General features: G+C 38.1%; 1 protein-coding gene and 1 pseudogene across 2 annotated transcripts in view; both read right to left on the bottom strand.

Annotated features, from left to right (window-relative positions):
• IL1RAPL2 (interleukin 1 receptor accessory protein like 2) overlaps nucleotides 1–22,823 on the bottom strand; it is a gene marked incomplete at its 3' end in the record, with an annotated part of 1,466,967 nt that overhangs the window by 847,373 nt on the left and 596,771 nt on the right. The window lies entirely within an intron of this gene.
• LOC308536009 (ribosome biogenesis protein NOP53-like) lies at nucleotides 15,308–16,757 on the bottom strand (annotated as a pseudogene). Its single transcript has one exon. The product of its transcript is annotated as a ribosome biogenesis protein NOP53-like (transcript).

The following is a 22,823-nucleotide window of genomic DNA, read 5'->3' as shown; positions in this document are numbered from 1 at the left end:
GGTTGGGCTGAGGGACACGCCTCTTCCATGCACAAATTTTGTGAACTGGGCCTCTAGTAATATAAATAATCATGTAACTATGATATCAGCTGTCAAACCTCACAGGAGACATTTTGTAACAACCAGTGTTTATCAAACTCCATTAGAGAAGTTCTATTACATGTCAAAATAGAAGCCAAACTGTATTGTCTCCATGTGTGTCATTTGATCCCTCAAATTCTTGTTTTTCTAGTTGACCATTCTAAGAATTTAAATTGGACTTGATATTTTTCAAGAGCCAGACATTTCATTGCCCATCAAGTTTTGGTTGTATTATTTTTTTCAGTCAAATGCAATAACTGTATTGAACTGTCAGTTTAATCTTCATAGCTTTGTTTCCAGAAATCTATGTAGCATAAAATATGCAATCATCTAAATAATTTCAAAATTATTTCTTTACTTACAATTTCAGTACATATGGCCCCTAGGTTTCAGAAACTCAACAGGTTTGCTTTCCCTTTGACTCAAGGGAACTAGCTTACAGGTGACTGACTGATGGTGAAAATTCACATCTATGTAGTAGCTATTCAGATGAGGTGGCTCCAAACTTTTGTCAGGGGTGTTGAAGGAGAACATTGTTCAATACTTTCCATGAAATAATTTGAAGGTCTCTCAGCATTTAGTGTGCAATGGGCTTGGTAAGTATACAGAGTGGGACAAAAGTAGGTTTACAGTTGATCATATTAAAATAATGAAATAATTAATAAATAATAATACAAGAATAAACTTTTCCATACTTTTGCCACATACTGTGTAATGAAGATAAACAAAGCCAGCTCCTTGATCCTTTAACACAAAAATCAAAGATGAAAACATGCCAAAGCCGGTTTGGCTCAGTGGATAGAGCATCGGCCTGTGGACTGAGGGGTCCCAGGTTCAATTCCAGTCAGGGGCATGTACCTGGGTTGCGGGCACATCCCCAATGGCGGATGTGCAGGAGGCAGCTGATCGATGTTTCTCTCTCATCGATGTTTCTGACTCTCTGTCTCTCTCCCTTCCTCTCTGTAAAAAATCAATAAAATATATTTTTTTAAAAAAAGATGAAAACATGAAATCCTCAAAGACCAACCATGCATTTTTATTTGTGGCAATAGAGCCTAGCTGGTATACTGCTGATGGAGGTAAACAACCAACGTTGTAGCTGATGTTAAACCAAATTCTTCTCCTTTACTCATTGAAGAAGCAGAAACCAAGCTCTTCCTACATGAAGAACACTTTCAGCATCACAGTTTTGGGTCAATCAATAGACTGGCATGAAGCATAACCATAGCATGCACATTTGAATATCTCTAAAGCAGGCAACTGCTGATTATCATCTGCCAACAATTTATAACCATGTTTGCTCTCGGTTGTCAGTATTCCACTTGGAGATAAAATGGACTTAATCCTACTCTTGCATTTGTAAGCTTTGAAGTAATTAAGCAGAAAACTGCCTGTATGATTACCCTCATTAGAATATTTGGCTTTCATTATGGAAACTGATAGGAATTTCCCTCACTTGGTGCTGAATCATGTTCACATTTAAGAGAAAATTATTTGTTTAGTATGTCAACGTTTCCCTCTGTGAGCACACCTTCTCCACTTTGTCAATGTCATCATCTAAATTTAGTTAATTCTAAGTTATACATTTGCTTTTGTATTTTTTTCTGGAGCAAAATCTGAAAAATGGCTCCACTATTGTCTCATAAGCTGCCTTTGTATCTATACATTCACTCAATAAATTCAGCTGAATCTCTACTATGTTTGTTTATGAAAGACATTTGTTATCAGTGATTTGGCCAATGTTCTCCTATTGACAGCAAGGAGAGAGAAAGTGAGAAGTAACTTTCCAAATGCATTCAGAAACATGCTGTCTCGTGTTAGTTAAAATTTGAGGGATTTAAGATAACTACAAAAGTGACCCTAAAATAGCAACTTATTAGTCAAAGTAAACCCTGCTTCCATTGTTTAGGTTATTAGTGATTTATAAAGCATCTACTATGCCCCAGTCACAGTATTCTGTGCTAGAGATGTGATTATCAAAGCCCCAGTTCTCTCTTACAATAGAGAGATCATACCGTTTACTGCAAGGGACAACTGCTAGATGGAGGCAGAGGTAGTTAGATTATGACCTGGAATGGGAAATAAGGCCAGAAATAAGAATTGACTAACAATTGCTCCTACAAATAGGTAAAGGTCCTCAGTATCATTTAGTGAGTTGGCTGGGAAACTATGATCATGCTACCAGCAATTTCAACTACTGCTGAAGCCAGGCCATGCTCATCATATATAAAGTATTTGTGCCTTAGCCAAACGTACAAATGTATTGTTCCTGCAATTTACTCTTTATTAAAATTAACAATAAAATCCAAGCAATCACATCACTGCAGACATCTAGTCAGGCCGAAATATTCACTTGCTCCAATTAATTTATTTACTAGCTAGTTTAAACAATGCACAGTAAAACCTTGATTAACTGGTATGCTTTGGGAATAGAATATTGTGGGTAATTTGTCTAATCAAAAGTTGAGCAGGAAGCATTTTTAACCCTTGTTGAACATTCTTTTTAGACTAGAGGCCCGGTGCATGAAATTTGTGGACGGGGGCGGGGGGCAGGAGGGCTCAGCCTGGCCTGCAATGACGCAAGTGTTCCGCACCCAGCCTGACAAGAGGTTCTCCATGGCTGAGCACGGAATCCTTGCCTCGTCACGATGGCAATGAAGCAAGCATTCTGGCAGGCTGCTCACACTGTCCACTCTCAGTGGCTGCCCCCCTGGGACTGGGGGACTCCAGTGGGGCTGAGAGGACTGGGTGCCACCATCTTGTGGCTATGGGCACTGCCATCGTTGTGATGGAGTGATAGTTAATTTGCATATTACCCTTTTATTAGATAGGATGGTCAAGGCAAATTTCCAGCTTATGTGAGTGAAACCTAGCACACAGAGTTGCACTTGTATTGAGTAATGACAATTATTTAGGACTTTGTGGTCATCAGAGTGCACATCAGTACTCACTCTCCAGAGCAGGAGATGAAAAATTAGAGTGTCTAAGACTGTGGTTTAACCTAAAAACATTTCCTAGGGCCATATTTTAAATTAATCCCTGATTCTAGCTTGCTTAGGTTTTAGCCTCTCTCTCTTCCATTAAATGAATAATAATAAGAGTAAAAATAAAAATAATAGTGTGATTGTGTATTCTGGCTAATTAAGTGTTATTATACTGTCATCATACTTTAGTGAAGTAGAGTCTGCTCAAATACTAACTAGCAGCTTAACATTTGAAAAAATAATAAGAAATCACATAGATTATAATATCTGAAAAGAGTTTAACTTTTTTTTTTTTTTTACACAGACGAGGAAACGAAGGTCCAGAGAGGTAGTGAAAGCAACTTTGCCAAAGTCCCACAAGTAATCTTAGAGCTGAGCCCTACATCCAAATGTCGTCTTTCAGAATTCAGTCACACATTGCCAATGATAAGTTTTCTGGAGTTACACCTTTTCTCTGAAATAAAAGGATTAGTCTTCATAGATAAACTTAACTGCCTCTCCCAACCATAAATGTCTTTATTTCTTTAAATAAAGACTATAATTACTATACCTGCTGTAAAATGCTTTAAAAAATTTAACCAGTTTAGAAACACAGGTATTATAATGACAAAGCACATTTTAAATTCACATAGTGCTTCAAGTTAGGCTATGCAACTCAGGGCACTGAAAGTTAGCAGAAGCCCTCTTTTATCTCAGAGGTGCATTGAAATGGAGCTTTGAAAGATCATCAGTCTCCTCTGTCACAAGGTTCATGTTCTTTTGATTGAAATGCAAATCTATTTTTCCAGAATACCTACTAGTGCTCAGAAGAATTCCAGAATAGGGAGGTGAGAATATAAGCGTCCTTAATATGATATCTTGCTATTTTCAGTTGGAGCTCTTTAATTCAGAAGGGATACAGTTAGGAAAATTACTGATATGACTATGGTGCTCACAAGAAGAATCCTGTCATTATACTTTTAAAATTAAAACAACCGAGGTAATTTATCTTCTGAATAAGTTTTCTTAGGCACACAAAGAAAAAATATTCAGATTACAGGAAATGTTAATTTTTAGAGTTAAAAGTTTCTTCTTTTAGCTTTTATAAAAGAAAAGTAAGCCTAATTGAGTGCAGCAATGTATTAAGTCATTTTGGTGCTCTTTTCCTGGCCAACTACCAAAGTATTCTTTTAATAGAGCATTTTCAAATAGGCACACCCACTGGGCTTTTTCAGTAAAAGCTGGTGTAATTTAGTGACACTGAGCACTTTTACCACGAAGGTTTTGAAGTTGTAAATATTGGTGATACTAGGATAGAATTTTTAATATGACTGTATATAAAAATAAAATCAGTAGATGACTCTGCCCGCAGTATCTTTTCTAAGTACTCACCCTCAGTCTTTAATATAAATTCATAAAATAGAAAAGTATAAGATTAGAAGTGATTGCATTTATATCCTACAGATATGTATCTTTGTATTTCTTATTTTATTTTACTACTGTCAAAAGTTTCACTTCACAATGATGAAAATAAGAAGAAAGGTATTCCATTAGAATGCTGAAAGGATTAACAGATGTCATGAATGTTATATAGGTTAAGTGGTGTTATATCATACAATGACTATATAGATTTAAAATATATCTCACATGATTACATCAGAATATTAACATTTATATAACTAGAGGCCTGATGCATGAAATTCATGCAAGGGGCTCAGCCCCTGCAGCCATGGCTGCTGCCTTGGCCTTTGCAGCCCCGGCTTCATCTGGAAGGTCAGTCAGATGTCCAGTCTAATTAGCATATTATGATTTTATTATTATAGACTAGAGGACCAGTACACGAAATTCATGCATGGGGGGTGTGTCCCTCAGCCCAGCCTGCACCCTTTCCAATCTGGGAACCCTCTGGGATTGGGCCTAAATGGGCAGTCGGACATCCCTCTCACAATCCAGGACTGCTGGCTCCCAACCGCTTGCCTGCCTGCCTGCCTGATTGCCCCTAACCAATTCTTCTTGCCAGTCTGATCACTCCCTAACCACTCCCTTGTCAGCCTGATCAACACCTAACTGCTCCCCTGCCAGCCAGATTGCCCCTACTTGCCCTCCCCTGCCAGCCTGGTCACCCCCAACTTCCCTCCTCTGCAGGCCTGGTTGCCCCCAACTGCCCTCCCCTGATGGCCATCTTCTGTCCACATGGGGGCAGCCATCTTTGACCACATGGGGGCGGCCATCCTGTGTTGGAGTGATGGTCAATTTGCATGTTACCTCTTTATTTTTTGGATAAAGACTATAATGAGGATATGATAATGTGTTGGTGATGATTTCAGAGACAGTATTCAAGGAATATTCGCAATTGTCACTCAAATGATTATTTGCATATGTGGAATTTATGAGACAAAATGATAAATTAAGTTAATATCTTATTTAAGATATTGTACCTGTTTCTTTTTGGCCATAACTACAAAGACAGGTAGATAATTCAGGCCAAGGAGATATTCCATTTAGGAACTGAGTTATCTAGATCAGTACTCTTCAAGAATCTCTGTGATAATCGACATGTTCCATATCTACACTGTTCAATATGATAGCCAATGATTACACGTGTCTAATGAGCACTTGACATGTGGCTAGTGTGACAAAATACATGAAATTTTAATTTTGCTTAATTCAAATTTAAATATAAATAGCCATATGTGACTAGTGGCTACCATGTTGGAGAACATAGATATAATTTTTTTGCATATAAAATAATGCCAACCAATCAGGGCATATTGTGGTTAAAATGAGGGGAGGAGAGGGTGGGGATGTAGTGAAGTGGGGGTGGGTAGAAATCTGGATTCAGTTTTTCTAGGGATGAATCCTGGACTCTGTGGGGATTTGGAGAAGTTATGCAGCCTCTATGAACTTCAGCTTCCCCATTTAGAAACTAAGGGGAATAATAATATTTCTTCTTTTTAGGGTTATTCTGAAAATTTAATGATATATTATAAGAGAAACCCATAGCACAATGCCTGGCACAGTGCAAATACTCAAAACACAGTGGCTAAAATTACTTGATCAATTTAAAAACTTCAATTAATTTTGGGTTATATAGGTAGTTTTAATGTCAACAGAGTGTTTCAATGTGTTGCAACTAAAAAAAGTGAATAGAAAATTATATAATGATTAGGCATATTAGAAAGTAATTCAACTTTTTTTTCTCTTCATGACATATTATGTCAGGGTAGAAAATTTGAAAGTCACTTCTTATCATGGCAGTATAGGATGTTTTGATGAGAAACAGTTGAAATCCAAGGGATTTTAAGACCAATGAGAGGAGGAGAAGTTTTAATAGACCCTGGTGAGAGGGGTTCAGGAAATTTTTTTAAAAATCATTATAAGTACTAATTTTTTTGGAATGTTCTACCAAAAACTTAGTTGCTTCCTTTATTTGTCTAGCAGTAGCTGCTAGGCTCATGAAACAGTCATTTGATCACCAGACACATAGTTTTCCTCCAATATCCCCTTTTTGTCTGTAGTAACAGAATTCTAAGTTTATAGCTGACCTTATGATCACCCAACAGAAAGACTGTATTTCTTAGGAAACTCCTTGTGTCCAGGAGACAAAGTCCTGATAAATGGGATATAAGTGGAGGTAGAGCGTGCACATTCTGGAAAATGTCATAAAAGGGAGGAGTTTTTCCTTCTCTTCTCTTTCTTCCTTCTGGCTAGAATACAGACTCTACAGCTGGAAGAAGCCCTCTTTGACCATGAGGTATCCTTCAGAATGCAGACTAGACATGAGAAACCCGCAAGATCAAAGATCTAGACGAGCGGTTCTCAGCCTGTGGGTCGCGACCCCTTTGGGGGTCGAACGACCCTTTCACAGGGGTCGCCTAAGACCATCGGAAAACACAAAAATAATTACATATTATTTTTGTGATTAATCACTATGCTTTAATTATGTTCAATTTGTAACAATGAAATAGGGGGTCACCGGAACATGAGGAACTGTATTAAAGGGTCGCGGCATTAGGAAGGTTGAGAACCACTGATCTAGACCATACCAGCCCTGCTATGTACCACTGCACTTGAATGAAGTAGACAAACAACTATCTTGTTTAAGCCACTCTTATTTAAGGTTTCTGTCACTCGCAGCCAAACCTAATTCTAACTCACCACAGGTGTTCCAGCTTAGACTGTATAAACATCTCTTTCCAGTGAACAAGAGTCCCAAAGCAGACTCACTTTAGATTTACATTTCTATAGTGAAGGACACACTAACAAAGGGTACTGAAATTAGAATTTAATGTACTTTGAAACTCATCCTGCACAGGATTCAAGGGACCAGTCTAAAATCAATTAGGCTGCTAAAGGAAACGCAAAGAGAACATATCAATGAAATGTAGAACTACGAACATCATGGAAAATGTAGAACCATCTTTGAGCATCTATATTTTGACAGCAATAAAAATGGGAGCATAAAGCTACATTTTTAGTGTATATAAGTCCTGCTTCCAAAAAGTTTTTTCTACCCTTAGATGAGATATTTAAATTCATCATTCTGCACCTATGGACAGAAACATAGGATTTTTTTTTTCTGCCACTTGAGTCTAGTTGACCTTTGATGAAGGCATCTTCTGTAGAAAATCTATTTTGGGGCAAATAATGTAAGTTCTTGTTGTTAGATTGAGGAAGCAATGCAGCCAAAGGCCTCTTAACAACTTTATCTTATCAGAATGAAAATGATCCCTTATAGCTATTTCTTGGATGACCAATAAGTATTGTATTTTAAGGGGGAAAGGTCATTAATCAGAACCATTATATGGACAACTCAATGGTTTTAGAATTCAACAATTATTTGGTTAATTATTTTTTAAGAACTAGAAACTGGTACAGTTTGGGGGCAAAGTACTCACACTGGTCTAAAAAAATATCAATAGTTTCCCCAAATTAATATTAGATTTGTTATTCAGAGTTCATGGAGTACTTATTTTTTAAGAGCCATGTACGAGTATTGACATTTCAACTATATAGACATAACTTTATTTACTGTAGTAAAAGCATATTAATGTTGATTTATTTAAACACTTCAGTGAAGTGGCAGTTCAGTTTAATCAAATACCAACTTAATTGGGTTATGTTTGATTTAAAAGTTTCAAAACACTACTATGAGATTTGTTAAAGGCTGAATTTAGAAAAGTTATAATCATTAAAAATTTACATTATGTGCTGAGGCTATACTGAGTTTTGTGGCAAATTTCCAAGCAGCAGACCTTTTAAAAGACTAATTGTCTGTGACTATGTAATTCCCTCAGCACTGAGCCAGCCTTGCCATTGACTTGCAAATATCAAGTTAGAACACTGCCCAGAGCACAGACAATAAAAAGGTGCCTAAATGTAGGAGAAGGGGGAAGAAAGAGTATTGCTATATGCTTTCTTTTTGGTTTCCCAACTGCACATCCTACAATTGTCATAATGCCAGCTAAAATTATGTTTTAGAAGGTATGTCAGCATATTAAAAAATGTATTCCTCACAATTCTTTTCCAGATATAGCATATATTCCAAACACAAGATTCCTCACATCTTTATGAAACTTGAAAAAAAAATGAAACTGTTGAGAAAAAAAGGGCGATCAACATAATTGGATTTTTCAGAATTCTCTTGGACAATTTTGCATCCTTATAGGCAAGGTCATCGTAAGGTTTTATTGAGGAGAGGGCAGAAAGAAGTTTACAATGTGAAAGAGGATTTGGGGATGAAATGAAAAAGGAGAAATGTGTGTTTTCACCAAGAGTAATACAAATCCCCTGTGATTTAACATTATTCTCTAATTTTCAGTCTAGATGACAGAAGCATTAAGTTTCTAAACCTGTGATGCCTGATAACATGGTTATACTGAACTTGAAATGTGTTATGCAACCAAGGAACTACATTCTTAGTTTCAATTAATTTATATTAATCTAGATTTAAATTGATAAGTGTTGCTAGTAGTTAGTGTATAGGACAGTGCAGATCTAGCAGCTTGATCAAATTCCATTTTGTTTTGTTTTATTTTCAAGACTACTTCATAGGTGGTGATGCAAACATGGGTTCTCCTAAACCAGTGATGGCGAACCTATGACACGTGTGTCAGAGGTGACATGCAAACTCATTTTTTTTGGTTGAATTTTCTTTGTTAAATGGCATTTAAATAGATAAAATAAATATCAAAAATATAAGTCTTTGTTTTACTATGGTTGCAAATATCAAAAAATTTCTATATGTGACACGGCACCAGAGTTAAGTTAGGGTTTTTCAAAATGCTGACACTCCAAGCTCAAAAGGTTCGCCATCACTGTCCTAAACTCTGTACTGTCCAATATAGTAGCCATTAGCCACACATGAAATTAGCACATGAGCCCTGGCCAGTTTTGCTTAGTGGTTAGAGCATTGGTCCATGAAATAAAGGGTCATGGGTTCAATTCCCAGTTAAGGACATGTACCTTGGTTGCAGTTTGGATCCCTTACCCTGGCCTGGGCATGTGCAGCAGGCAACCAGCTGTGTCTCTCTTACACTGATGTTTCTCTTTCTCAATCTCTGTCTCTAAAAATCAATGGAAAAATATCTTTGGGTGAGGATTAAAAAAAATTTAGCACATGAAATGGGCCTAATCCAAATTAAGATACACTATAAGTACAAAATACACACTAAGTTTCTAAGTATTACTATGTAAGAAAAGAATGTACTATAACTCATAATCTCTTATATTGATTACTTGGGGAAATTATGATATTTTTAATATATTTTGTTAAACTAGAGGCCCGGTGCACATATTCGTGCACCAGTGGGGTCCCTCGGCTTGGCCTGTGGGGATCAGGCTGAAACCAGAAGTCTGACATCCCCTGAGGGGTCCCAGAGTGTGAGAAGGCACTCTGAAAAGTTGCCGTTGCTTGGCAACTCCTGCATTGAGCATCTTCCCCCCTGGTGGTCAGTGTGCATCATAGCACGACAGCAGTTGGCTGGTCGCTTAGGCTTTTATATATACAGGTTAAGTTTAATCTGACCTGTTTTTACATTTTTAAATTTGACTACTAAAATTTAAAATTGAAAATGTAACTCACATCATATTTCTATTGGACAGTGCTGTTTAAACAAACCATGACAATGATTTAGTTCATTAAGCATGAAAATATATTATCAGTGAAAAAACATTGAAGTAGTGCTGCAAAAATTTGCCATTCTTTGACTGATCAATCCACTGCTAAACAAACTCTTTCCTTACTATGTGCTTCATATGCCAAGAAAACCTCATATCTTAAGGGAAACTAACTTGTCCCCTCATAGCTATGCTTCCTCACTCTTCTACCTCAACTATCACAACCAATAATCTTCTGGTGTGTCATCTCCATTTCTTCTTCCTTGTAGTTAGCTTCTCATTTATGAATTAGCATTGGTCTCAGTGGAGGTTTGTGAAGTTGTTTCTAAAACATATCCTTCAGGTTGTTAAGTGATCATTCTTTTATTGGTTTTTCTATATACCTGCCATTTATTTCCCCCCTCTTTTCCCCCAACCTATAAACTCCCAGGAAGAAAGTTTCTTTACTCAGTTTAACCATGTTTTAGGCATGATTTGACACCACAGATTTTCTGATGTCATCCATTTTTTTCTTGGTGATAGAAATGACAGTTATTTTTCTGTTAGCATCCCCATTTTCCCATTTCCCTTTTGTCTTTTTTCCCAAAATATGATGATTGAATCAGAGGCTACATGGCCTTCTCACAAATCCTAAAGTGCCCAATCTGAAAAGAATTAGGTAAGAGCTAGAACTTTTAAATAAGAAATGCTCTTTTTTAGAATAGAAGACAAGCAGATGAGGAGGCATTCACACTTAATTATTTCTAGAATCTTCTCTCTAGAGCACAGAAATCCTACATCATTAGCAGCTGGACTAAAAACCATAACACCCAAGCTAATGTTAAGATTATCAACCAGAAGGAAATATTTCAGGGAAGTAAATTTCCCTTCTTGAGAAAAAATAATGAATATATTGATTACTTAAAACAAAATTAAATTTATGATTTTACTGAGTAAAAAACACCATACCGATCTTACACACAGTAAAATGGTGTACCAAATATACATAGAAGGTTCAGAATAATTTGAGGTCTGAAAGAATAAAGAAGCCTGAATAAAATATAAATTACTAAAGCTATGATAATATTTTGATGTAATAAATGATGCCTATTAAATACGTATAATCTTCCAAACCCAAATTAAAATATTTAAATTGTTAGTTCTACCTTCAAAACAGAACTCTCTATATAAGGGAAGTATGCACCTTCCTAACATGGTGAGAAGTGAAAGGCACCAGAAACACCTCCCACCCCCTTCCTCTCCTGATTTCTATTATTCACCATTCCTTCCTAAACACACACACACACACACACATATATATACCTATACCTTCTTTGGATAATGTAGAATGAAGGAGCCCATTAAGGTAGAGCTATTACCTGGGAGGGGAATTACATTAAAGAAATCTCAACCCGTACCACTTGAATTAGGTTTTCAGTTCTAATTCCTTAGCAGAAAACATAGTCCACACTAGATGGAATCTAGACAGCTATGTTTTATTAGATATGCGGAAGTGATATAAGTCTAGATATGGGATGCTTCATCACATGCGGAAGGAACCAAACCAGGAATCTCTAGATATTTGGAAATGAAGGGAGAGGGCAAAATGAAGATGATGATCCTGTGAAAGGATTTGATCTGACAAGTGGGAGGGAGGGAGAAGGGTAAGGGAGATGAAAGAAATGCCCCAGGGACAAATAGCTTGTGTTGGCCCTTTTACTAGGTTTAGCACCAATACAACATCTTAATGTTTATGAGGGTAAGTGAAGCAGTGTGAAGAATGAACAATGAAAGGAGGATGTGTCTAATTGAGAAGCAACTAGTAAGAATACAAGAAGAAATAACAGTGTGCTCAAAGCTACTAGTAAACAACACTTGAATGTCATTTTGATAGTCATCAACCTGTTATATTAAAAATTTAAACTGATGTTCCTGTTGAGTCAGTTGTAATTTATTTATTGTTGGAATGCAATGTATACAATGCAGGGAATGGACAAAGACAGGAATGACAGACAGAGAAGAATCAGTACTTCAATTCACCAAGAGGTAAGAGATGGTTTTAGTCAGGAATTTCAAAGTTATAACAAGGGATGTCTGTAAGAATTGGGCTGGAGTTGTTAGTTAAACATAAATAATGAAGTAAAGAGAAGGACATAAAAGTTACAATCCAGGGACAAATTAAGATCAGGAAACAAAGAGTACCAGAACACCCCCCACCCCACCCTGGGAAATGGGGTGAGAGTTAGTCCTGTGACACAAAAGAATTATCTCGTTGGTCACATTAATACTATTTATTCATGATAACTATCAATTCTTGGTTGCTTTAAGACATTCTGACTCTACATCTATTTTTCAGAAGATGCACATATGAGAAGATCATGTAATATCGAAAGTAAAAATAGCCATGTAGCCGAAACCGGTTTGGCTCAGTGGATAGAGCGTCGGCTTGCGGACTGAAGGGTCCCAGGTTCGATTCCGGTCAAGGGCATGTACCTGGGTGCAGGCACATCCCCCAGTGGGAGATGTGCAGGAGGCAGCTGATCGATGTTCCTCTCTCATTGATGTTTCTAACTCTCTATCTCTCTCCCTTTCTCTCTGTGAAAAATCAATAAAATATATTTAAAAAAAATAGCCATGTATCTGTGGCAAGGTGTACATTCACCACACTGAATTTTAACAACAATGTAACTTGAGTAACTTCATCAGTTCATGTACTAGGGATTCTATGAGGGCTTGTAAGTTTTTTTTAAAATATATTTTATTGATTTTTTACAGAGAGGAAGGGAGAGAGATAGAGTTAGAAACATCGATGAGAGAGAAACATCAATCAGCTGCTTCCTGAACATCTCCCACTGGGGATGTGCCCGCAAGCCAGATACATGCCCTTGACCGGAATCGAACCTGGGACCCTTCAGTCCACAGGCCGACGCTCTATCCACTGAGCCAAACTGGTTTCGGCAAGGGCTTGTAAGTTTTAATGCACTTGCTTCCTAAGTAGTATCTAATTTAATGAAAGAATTTCTAAAAGTCTGATAATATTTTGATATAATAATAAATGGTATCTATTAAATATATATTATCTTGGGATAAGAAAATAGTAAAGTTTTTCATAATCACAGAAATTTTAAAGTAGAATGCATCAAAAGCTATTTAGTCAAACTTAATATCCTATATAATAAAAGCCTAATATTCTAAGTGTCCGGTCATCCAATAGTTCATTCAACCAATCAAAGCATAATATGCTAATAATATGTTAAGGCCACTCAACCTCTTGCTATGACATACATTGACCACCAGGGGGGAAGACAGTTGACTAGTCAACCAGTAGCTATGATGTGCACTGACCACCAGGGGCAGACACTTCGACCAGTAGGTTAGCTTGCTGCTGGGATCCGGCCAATGGGAATTGAGCAAGATGGGTCAGACATGCCCTAGAGCTCTCCCATGTGCGGTGCCTCCCTGGCTGGCCAACCTCCCACATTCCTCCCCAGTCCTGATCCTGCATCAGTGGGGACCAATCGGCCTGGCCTGTGCCCTCTTGCAATCTGGGAACCCTTGGGGGATGTTGGAGAGCCGGTTTCAGTCCAATCCCGCAGGCCAGGCCAAGGGACCCCATTGGTGCAAGAATTTGTGCATTTAATCTCTAGTTTTTAAAGAAATTAATTGTTAATGTAAGCAAATAATGTACATACTTTAAAAAGTCAACTAGTACTGCTAAGCCTATAATAAAATGAGCAGTCGCCTGCCTCATCCTCTCCAAAATCAAACCACATCCAACCCTTTGTTCTGTTTCTTCTGGTGCTTGCCTCCACATATTGAAATCATATACTTATACTGTGATTTTAACGTTTTTAAAGTTTTTAAATAGTATCTGCTGATTTTCTATTATAAGATAAGAATTCAGCTTTCCTACATGCCCCTTCACCCAATGTATATAATGTATTTGATTGAATCTGTTAAGTATTTAGATTATTATGACAATATCACATTATTTACAGCTGAACTACCAAGTTTATTATGATTAGCTGTCCTTTCTTGAATGACTTTTGTATTTTTGGAGCTCATCAATTAGCTCATTTTTTTTTTTTCATTTGCTTAGCTTTCTATGTACCAATAATTAACTGATCCCCAAATTCTATAAAATAATTGAAAACCTCCTCTGAATACACACTCAAGGATGTCATTATGTTATCAGTCTTATGTTGTTGAAGGTATCCTTCTGATAGCTTTCTGTCCTCCTGCGCCAATATACACTGTGGTAGGAAACTGGCTGCCACTTTCTTGGAGCTGAGTATGGAAATGGAATTGAAGTTTTTGCTGTCCAATATTCAGACTTCCTCATATTTCCCCTCTTTTCAATATAAGGCATCTTCCTTGTCCTTAGTTGGGCCTGCTATCCCTGAGTTCAGAACCTGAGTGGTTAAGCATCTCCAAAAGTAAACCTTCAGTTTTTAACCAGAATGGGAGTAGAAGAAGCAGTTGTCTTGGAGGACAGGGTAGGAAAGGGATCTGGGAGTCTGGGTCTAACCAATTGCTTTAAAGACACTTCACCAGGATGTTTGTTTTCAGTCTCACCCAACTGCCCTGCCTGAAATAGTACTTATAATTTATAGTTTTTGAAACTTTCTGGGGTTATGTGGTAAGAATGGGATTACTTCTTTCCTCCTCACACCCCCAAGCATCAGTTGGACATCCCCTGAGGGCTTCCGGAGTGTGAGAGAGTGCAGGCCGGGCTGAAGGACCCTGTCCCCCACCAAGTGCAAGAATTTCATGTACCAGGCCTCTAGTTTAAAAATATGAGGCAATTAAGATCTGGATGTCAAGTCCACAATGTCTGAAAATAACAGAACCAGGTCTAGAGAAAATCCAGACCTCTTAAGTCTTTATTCAGTGCACATTCCACTTATCCCACTGACTCCCTCAGATACAAAAATCTTCTCAATTGTTTTAACAGTCTAATAAGAATTTAGAGCTTTATATCAAGTATTATGAGTATTGGTTTAATGCATTTAGAGGCCTGTGTATGACAGGTTGGCTTAGTATTCTAAGAGTGGTTTCTTTGGCTAATTTTTATTTATTTTTGTTATATGTATGTATGTATGTATGTATGTATGTTGGTCCAAAGGTACTTTATTGAAGGGTGAGGGCTCTGCACCCAGCATCAGCTACAACTGGATCTCCCAGAATGCCTGCTTCTCCACAAGCTTCCCTTTGTACTTGAGCTTGAACTTGGCTCTCTCCCAGAGCTTGGTCATGTTTCTCCTCTGGAAGCTCTTGAACAGGATATGGAGGATGTTGCCCTCGGGCTTCAGGGTCCAGAGACAGTCTGCCAGCTCTGAGCTGAGCTGCACATGGATTTCCAGGGCCTGGTACTTGAGCTGCCCCAGCCTGCGGGGCTTGGCCTAGGATAACCACTGTGCCTTCAATCATTCCCACCACCCTGCACCAGCTCTGCTAGACACTGCGTCACCTGGGCCTTTATCTCACACATTCTGAAGAGTTCCTGGTGCTGGAGCTGGGGGGCCTGCATTGTGGCCTGCTGTACCCACAGCATCTGAGCGGCCTTTTCCCACCGATCCTGCTACTCTGTCTTCTTCTCCACAGGGGCCAGGCAGGCAGGTGCGGGAGCCTTGGCTCATCTCCACTGGTCATCTCCTTCCTGGTTTCAAGCTCCTTCTGGCCACTGGTCCTGGTCCTCGCCCAGCTCCCCCTCCCCATTGGACTCTTCCTGCAGCCCTTGGCATATCTCCTCAAATGTAGACTCCTAGGTGGTGGCCTGCTCGATGTGGGGCAGGGCCAGCTGCTGCTTCAGTTTCTCTGACTTTTTCTGCCACTGTAGCTTGACCTCATGGGCTTCCCAGAGCAGCGTCTGGTGGTCCTCAAAAGATAGATTGTAGGAGGCTCCAGAGAGTGTCACCTCCACAGCAGGCACTTGGGACGGTGTGGTGTGGAGATGCAGCGGTGCTTCACTCCTTTCTTCTTGGTCTGCTCCAGGAAGAAGGAGTCTTGGCTGGCCAACGGCCTCTCCAGAGTGTTATCTTTGGCCCAGAGATTGTAGAAGGGCCGTTCCATGGTGTCCTGGGGCTCAGGCTTGGCTTTGGCCACAGGAGGGTTGAGGAGCTGGGCCTGCGCCCTGAGCGCCTCTCAGGGCAGCTTGTCCTACTTTGCGAACTTCTCCCATAACTACCCCTTCCGCTTGAGCTTCTTGGCATTGGAGACCTAGTGGGTGAGGATGTCTTTGGGGGCAGGGATCTTGGATGTGTTTTCTAAAATGAGGTTGACCCAAGGGGGTTTCTTGAGAAGCAGGGGCCTCTTCTGGACTTTGGTCCTCTTTTTGCTCATCTCTCTGCCTTTGGAGCCAGTATCTAGGAAGAAGAGTTTTTTATAGGGGGCCTCTGATACCAAGCCACAGCTCGTGAACTCCTGCAGCCACAAGTCCTCTAGGAATTGATCAACTTCCAGCCACCACTGCTGCCAGCCCCACTTATTTCTTGGGCCTCACTGCCACCGCCTGAATGCTGGGTCCACCGAAGTGGGCCACAGCTCCAGGAAGCTGAAATCAGCCTCGATTTTCATGTGGAGCTTGCTGCTACTGCCACTGCTTCCTGCTGCCATCTTGTTCTCTTTGGCTAATTTTTAAACAGTATTTAACCCTAGTATTTTGAGAAATACATAATTAAAATACAGTAGTTGATATTCATAAAATTAGAATCAATAACTTCAGAATCTTAGTTTGTTATTACTATTCAGACTCGGCAACTTCAAAGAGATTGTAACTCTTTGCTGGTGTTTGGTAAACTGTGCCTCTTTTCAAGATGAGAAAAACAACTTAAGTATGAAGTGTGCAACTTCCACTGTGCAGTTTAAGAAGTTGATGGAAATTGCTTCCCCTCCACCTGGTAGTGGTAAACTCAGATATTTCCTAGATAACTAGCAAAATGCCCATCCTACCAAGGATTACTGTGGCTATTTTTCTACATTGTATGGATATGGAGAAAAAATGGACTATGATATCAAAGTAATAACTGGGTAGAGAAGAGGATGGGGGAGGGGAAAGAAGGAGGGACATATTTCATTGCAGCCATAAGAAGGTAGTGAAAGAGGGAAAATTGAAGAAGGGATTGGGAGTTGGAAACTGGCTGCCTTCCTCACCTAAACAAAACTTTCAGGATAGTGCTCCCAAACCAATGTTTTGGTGAATAATGTTTTGCCAAGAATGGTTTCTAGGTTAGCCACCATATCAATTCCCTAAGTCCTTGGGGGTGGTTGAGCCTCTAGAATCTGAAGCAGCCAGAGGTCCTGCCTAGTCTCCTCTGATATTCAGTGAGTCACACACACATATTTTCCTTTGTACATGTACTCTGATGTACAAAAAGTTGGAATCATATCTTTAAAAGATCAAGATATGACCATAGGCAGAAGTTGACCCAGAACCCATTTAAAGGTATGTGGAGAAGTGTAGGAACTGTAATCCTATTAAGGCCACACAAGACAGTGAACTAGTGTTCTTGACTGCTGTGCAGACTTGGAGTTGAGGATGTCATTGATCTTGCATAATATACAATTGTTTCATTGCATACAGTTGGTTTCCATTTATTAATAAAGGCTCCTTTTAAATGAATTTCTATAACAGTCCATATGTTTATTCTTTTTTTTCTTTTTTCCCCTTTATTGATTAAGATATTACAAATGTATCCTTATCCCCCCAATGTCCCCTCCCCCCCAATCCTGCCCTCACCCCCTGATGTCCACATCCATCGCTTATGCTTATATGCATGTATACAAGTCCTTTGGCGTCCATTGGATGCCCTCTGGTTTCTTTAAGTGTAACTTCATTAATTTTAGTTCCGGTCCCTTTGTATCTTTCACTGAGCTAAATCAATATTTTCTCTTGCTAAAGTTTGCCCAATTGGAGATATTTGCAGATCTGCTGATTTCCTCCTAAACCAAGTTATATGTATTTTGTTCCTTTAATCATCTTTATGCATTACCTACTCAGTCATTAAACCAAGGAAAGCCTGTTTCCTCATACTATTGAAATATAGCATTTTCCTTTATATGATATTATAGTTTTATAAATATGTTTTTATTGATTTCAGAGAGAAGAAGGGAGGTGGAGAGAGGGATAGAAACATCAATAATGAGAGAGAATCATTGATCATCTACCACCTGCACCCGCCCCCCTTACTGGGGATCAAGCCCACAACCCAGGCATGTGTCTTGACTGGGAATAGAACCGTGACCTCCTGGTTAATGGGTTGATGCTCAACCACTGAGCCAGACCAGTTGGGCAACATTATAGTTTTATAGGCATCCTGCCTTATATTCTTTTATGTCTCCTTTAATTTGCTAATTTAGTTAAGAAGTGGATTAAGATGTATCAAAGTATACATTTCTGCAGGGACACAAAATGCAGATAGAAGGCATAGGTGCAAAGAAGGAATAATGCAAGATGTAGATAATTAATCTTCCAGCACCAGGAGATAGGATCCTGCAGGTTCAGTCAGTAATCATGTACCTACAAAGAGATTGTATACCAATTGTGCTCTTCTACCAAAGTGGACATAACAAGATACCAAACACCATGTTTCCCCTACCCCAGTGTCCTGCAGTCCAAGATTTAAAGGTCAGATAAAGCCGAAGCCGGTTTTGCTCAGTGGCTAGAGCGTCGGCCTGCGGACTTGAAGGTCCCAGGTTCGATTCCGGTCAAGGGCATGTACCTGGGTTGTGGGCACATCCCCAGTGGGAGGTGTGCAGGAGGTAGCTGATCAATGTTTCTCTCTCATCAATGTTTCTAGCTCTCTATCCCTCTCCCTTCCTCTCTGTGAAAAATCAATAAAATATATTTTTTTAAAAAGTCAGATAAAGAAAGAAGAATAAGGAAAGGAGAGTAAGAATGACTAGACAGTAAACCAGGAGAAAAACCAGGAGAGTATAATATCATACAATCCAGGAGAAATAGTGGTTCAAAAAGACTTGATTAACAGGATCAGATGCTACTGAGGTATTAAGATGAAGATAGAGAAGTTAACATTGGATTATGCAACATGGTGGTCATTGGTGATTTTAATAAGATTGGTTTCCACTTATTGGAATGGACAGAGGCCAGACTGGGGTGGACTGAATAGCAGAAGTGTAAGCATGAAGCTGTCCAGACCAGAGGAACAAGGTTCAGGCAATTGGTGGGGTATCAAGTGCATTTTTAAAAGACAGAAAACCTTTTACTACTTTCTCTGTCTTCTGATCATACTTTCCCATCACATACTCTAATAGTTTTGCACTATATTCTTAACAACTTTTATGACAGCACAATACTTATAGAGAATTTGGCCTTGAGAGGAATGAGTGTTCCCCCTGCTCCATCCCTAGTCATTTTCAAAAGTCTGTTAGGAGTGTGGAATTGAAGTCAATGAGTATATAAAATAACCCCTTATCAGATGTGTCATTGGCAAATATTTTCTCCCATAGAGTGGGTTCCCTTTTCATTTTGATAATTGTTTCTTTTGCTGTGAAGAAGCTTTTTAGTTCGGTGTAGTCCCATTTATTTATTTTTTTCATTTGTTGCTTTTGCTCTAGGAGATGTATCAGTGAAAATTCTGCTATTTGAGATGTCTGAGATTTTGCTGCCTATGTTTTCTTCTAGGGTTTTTTGTGATTTTGCAACTTATACTTAAGTCTTTTTTATATTTTGATTTTATTCTTCTGTTTGGTATAAATTGGGTATATAGTTTCATTTTTTGCACGTACCTGTCCAATTTTACCAGCACCATTTATTGAAGAGACTGCCTTATTCCAGTGTATGTTTTTGCCTCCTTTGTCAAAAATAATTGACCATAATTAGATGGGTCAACAAAAGGAAGACAAATAACCCAATTAAAAAATTGGCATGGGGCCTGAATAGGCACTTTGGTAAAGAGGACTTTCATATGGCCAAGAAACATATAAAAAAATGTTCAAAGTCACTAATCCTCAGAGAGATGCAAATTAAAATGACAATGAAGTACCAGCCCACACCTGCCAAAAAGGTTTCCATCAATAAATCAACAAACAACAAGTGCTGGTGAGGAGGTGGAGAAAAGACTGGGTGCAGTCACAAAGGAAAACAGCATGGAATTTACTAAAAAAATTAATAATGGAAATACTATTTGGCTCAACAATCCCACTATCATAAGAAGTTTGAAATATCAATCAGAAAGAATATATACACCCCTATGTTCATAGCAGTGATATTTGCAAGAACTATGATCTGGAAACAGCCCAAGTGCCCATCAGTAGATAAGTGGGAAAAAAAGCTATGGTACATTTAAACAATGGAGTACTATGCAGCTATAAAAAAGAAGGATTTCTTACCCTTTCCAAGAGCATGGATGGGCCTGCAGAGTGTTATGCTGAATGAAATAAATGAGTCAGAGAAAGACAAATATCACATGATCTCACTTATAAGTGGAATCTAATGAACATAATAAATTGATGAACAAAAAAGATCCAGAAGAATGGAGGCATAGAACAGACTGATATATTTCAGAGGGGAGTGGGGAGGTAGAAGAGATTAACCAAAGAACTCATATACATATATGCATAAACAATGAGCGCAAACAATAGTGTGAAAGCCTTTGGTGGGGCAGTCTTTAAATAAAAAAGAGAAAAAAATGTAGCAATTCTGTTTTTTTTCAGCTTTATTGAGATATAATTAAAATATAACATTATATAAGTTTAAGGTGTACAATGTGATGATTTAATACATGTATATAACAACATGGGAAAAAATAGGCTTACAGTCATTAGTACACGAAAAGTTTATTCTTACACTATTATTTATTCATTATTGTATTATTTCCTATACAAATATTGTAAACCTTTTTGCACACCTCTGTTTTGTAAAATGATTACCACAATAAGTTTAGTAATACTGTGAATATATTGTGAAATTCATACTACAATAAGGTTAGTTAACACATCCTTCACCTCACATAATTATCATTTTGTTTTTGTTATAGTGAGAACATTCAAATTCTACTCCCATAGCAACTTTAATGTATACAATACAGTATTGCTAACTATAGTTATCAGACTGTACCTTAAATCCCTGAACTTATTCATGTTATAAGTAAAAGTTTGTACCCAACATCTCCCCATTTCTGCCATCCCTCAGTCCCAGGGAACCACCAATCTGCTTTGCTTCTATGAGTTCATGTCTTTTTTTTTTTTTAAGATTCTACTTATAGGTGAGGTCATACAATATTTGTTTTTCTCTGGCTTATTTCATTTAGCATAATGCCTCAAGGTCCATTCATGTTCACATAAATGGTTGAGTAATATTTTATCTTTTTAAACATGCATATATCACATTTCCTTTACAATTCATCCATCAATGAATACTTAGGTTGGTTCTATGTCTTGGCTATTGTGAGTTATGCTGCAATGAACAGGGTAATGCAGATAATCTCTTCAAGATAGTGATTTAACTTTCTTTAGATATATAGCCAGAAGTGGGATTGTTGGATAGTTCTGTTTTTTTTTTTGTTTTTTTTTCTGGAACTTCCATAATGTTTTCCCATAGTAGCTGTACTAATTTTCATTCACACAAGCAGTGCAAAGGGGTTTCCTTTTCTTCAAACATTGGAAAACACTTGTTTACTTATATTTTGAAAATCATTCTAACAGGTCTGAAGTAATATCTCATTGTGGTTTTGATTTGCCATTTCCTGATGGTCAATGATGTTGTTCAAATTTTTATGTACTTGTTAGCCATTTAACATGTAGTAATTCTGAAAAAAATGGTCTCATCATTTAGACATCCATGGCCCTTTATTTTATCCCTTTGTGTTGTATATTATCATATTCAGCTGCAATAGCTCCAAAAGCACTATCATGGTCAATTTTTGTGAATAAGTGTTGAGAATATAAAATCATATCATGAAAGTATTGTCTGTCAAAGTAATTAAATTACAGGAATCCTTCAACATGTGGATTCTTGACATCAGTTGATTCTTCACGGTTATGATGCCAAGGCATATGCTGGACAGACAGTCAAATCTTCCCAATAAACCTTATACTTCTTATTTAGTTTTTCAATGGAAAATATCTCTGGCATTTTTTAAAAAAGTAAATAGCCCAATAAGATATCTCGCTATGCCCTTTTCCAAATGTGTTTTTTCTTTGGTTTTATTCTTTTTATTTAGTAAATGACCCAGCAAGACAACTCACTGATGTTTTTTTCCAAATATGGTATTTCTTCAGCTTATGAGTACATGTGTGTATGTATGTTGTGGATAGTAGTTGTTGGTTTTAGAAGATCCAAAATGCATTGGATTATTTCATAGGAAAGAAGCCAGAACTCAATTGAATAATTTATAATATATATATATCATATATTTTGCTATTAACTAGCTGTGTAGTTTTCGCTAACTAGCCTAAACCTTCTGTGCTCTTATTTCCTAGAATCTTAGTGAGGGGATTTGGCTTGGATTCATGGTTACCTATGTCCCAAGTTGTTTCAGAGACCCATATTACGGACTGCCAGGAATGGAAGAGAGCCTTAGAGTTAATCAAAGTTTTAGAATTAAGAAGCTCTAAGTTAAGATGAGATGTCTTTCTCATAGATATTGGTTTATGCTATTTTTGTGTTTGCCTCATCACTAAAAGAATGATAATGATTCCTTATGATCTTCCATGGAAGTC

This window comes from Myotis nattereri (genome assembly GCF_964212035.1).
Source record: "Myotis nattereri genome assembly, chromosome: X".
In the NCBI taxonomy this organism is placed as follows: Eukaryota; Metazoa; Chordata; class Mammalia; order Chiroptera; family Vespertilionidae; genus Myotis; species Myotis nattereri.
Note: the sequence above shows the minus strand (reverse complement) of the source record. Positions and strands in the feature narration are given on the sequence as shown.